The following is a 2,506-nucleotide window of genomic DNA, read 5'->3' on the forward strand; positions in this document are numbered from 1 at the left end:
GCTGGTGGTGTGTGTGGAGTGGCGCTTGGCTGGTGGTGTGCGTGGAGTGGTACTTGGCTGTTTGTGCACGGAGTGGTGTTTGGCTTGCAGTGTGCGTGGAGTGGTGCTTGGCTGGTGGTGTGTGTGGAGTGTTACTTGGCTGTCGGTGTGCGCTGAGTGGTGTTTGGCTGGCGGTGTGCATGGTCTGGTGCTTGGATGGTGGTGTGGGTGGACTGGCGCTCGGCTGGGGGTGTGTGAGTAGTTACTTTCTGTTGGTCACTACACACACTGCTAGTCGAGTGACACTCCACGCAGTCCATCATTTTGTATAGTTGCAATGTCAGAAATGTGGGCGTGTGAAAGTGATGGGCCCTTGAATGGCGCTGTCTGCTGGTGTGAGTGTTGAAATGTGATGGGTCCGCGGCTGGCGGTGTGAATGTTTTGTATGTGTCACACGTACGAAGGTGTATGAATGGCCTGTAAAGAGGTTGGTGCCTTGACGTGGCTTTACAGCTCACAAGCTGTGAGTCAGTGGTTCAGTTTATCATACTTTCAATTATACGCAGTGTATTTCATTTTTGTGAAATTACTTGCGAATACAATTGTATGTACTGAATCATCACTCACCCTCGTGCCAAATCCAACCAGTATGTGTGTGTGCTTGCGGATTAGATGGCTGTGCAGTAATATTTTTCTTTTATCTCTTTCTGAAGTAGGGTGTACCTTGTCCCTTATTGTGATTGTTGTTATGTGTTGCTTTTCCTTCCGGATGGTGTCAATGGTCTGGTTTGTATCAGGTATGAAAGGTACGTGAATGGCCTGTAAAACGGTTGGTGCCTTGTCGTGGCTTTACAGCTCACGAGTTGCGAGTCACTGGTTCGGTTTTTATGCATTTATTTATTGACAGAGCATTTCATTTTTTTGAAATATCTTGTTAATAAAATTTTTGTACTGAACCATCACTCGCCCTCGTGCCAAATCCAACCTGTATGTGTGTGTCTTTGAGGAATAGATAGCCGTGCTTGAATGTTTGACTTTTGAGTAACTCTGTTAAGGTGTACATTATAGCTATAAATAACTTACTAAATTTAGATATTATTGTTAAAGCATGGAAGTATATGGTCATATCTTTCTGGTAAATTCTATTGTTGATTTTTATCCACAATCTCCTGCAAACTTGAAATTGTCTGTCACAATTTCCATGTAATATTGTCCCAAGAATCGCACGCTTTCAAATTGAAAACTTAATTCTCCACCGTACGATTTGGACCTTTTCCTGTTGCAGCCACTATGCCTACCCACGCAAGTGAGGTACCATTTTTATTGGGAGACCTTGGGGAACGCTGGGTGGGAGAAAATTTGTGTGAGCCCAGTGATGCCACGCTTTCCCACACAAAAATGTGTGTAAAATCTGATTTTCTTCAGCTATAATCGAGGTTTGCAAGGGATTCTGGGTAAAGGAACGTTGGAGGATCCACGCAAGCCATACCTCCTTGGAAGCCCCCGGGTGTCTACTTTTCAGAAATGTGTGGGTTTGGTAGGTTTCCCTAGATGGCCATCTAGCACGGGGCCAAAAACCCAGGTAACCCCTCCTGCAAAAGCTGGATCCTCCAACGTTCCTTTATCCAGAATCCCTTGCAAACCTCAATTTTAGCTGAAAAAATCATTTTTTTCACACTTTTTTGTGTGGGAAAGCGAGGCATCACTGGGCTTACACAAATTACCTCCCACCCAGCGTTCCCCCAGGTCTCCCAATAAAAATGGTACCTCACTTGCGTGCGTAGGCATAGTGGCTGCAACAGGAAAAGGCCCAATTCGCACGGTGGAGACTTAAAAATTACCTTTAGTAAAACTATCTTATTTTTTGAGGGGGTCAACTGAACTTTTGGCCCGGGGCTTGGCGGGCATCTTTGGAAACTACCAAACCCAAACAATTCTGAAAACTAGACACCCGGGGGAGTCCAGGGAGGTATGGCATGCGTGGGTCCCCCAATGTTTTCCTACCCAGAAATCCCTGCAAACCTTAAATTTAGGTTAAAAAACGCACTTTTCCATACTTTTTTGGGTGGGATCTCCCTGCCGGCACAAATGTCCTACCACCCAGCGTTCCCTTTGTTCTCCTGAATAAAATGATACCTCACTTGTGTTGGTGGGCCAAAGGCCTGTGATTAAGGTGGGGTGCTTAATTTGTCAAACTTAAATACTAAATTTTTTAAAAATTCATTTTTAGCCTGTTCTGCTTTGGGGCACCCACACAAGTGAGGTATCATTTTACTCGGGAGAACAAGGGGAACGCTGGGTGGTAGGACACGGAGATCCCACGCAATAAAGTTTGGAAAAGTGATATTTTTACCTAATTTTAAGGTTTGCAAGGAATTCTGGGTAGGAAAACATTGGGGGACCCATGCATGCCATACCTCCCTGGACTCCCCCGGGTGTCTAGTTTTCAGAACTGTTTGGGTTTGGAAGTTGCAAAAGATGGCCGCCGAGCCCCGGGCCAAAAACTCAGGTGCCCCCCCAAAAATCA

Source organism: Lissotriton helveticus, chromosome 2_1 (assembly GCF_964261635.1).
Source record: "Lissotriton helveticus chromosome 2_1, aLisHel1.1, whole genome shotgun sequence".
In the NCBI taxonomy this organism is placed as follows: domain Eukaryota; kingdom Metazoa; phylum Chordata; class Amphibia; order Caudata; family Salamandridae; genus Lissotriton; species Lissotriton helveticus.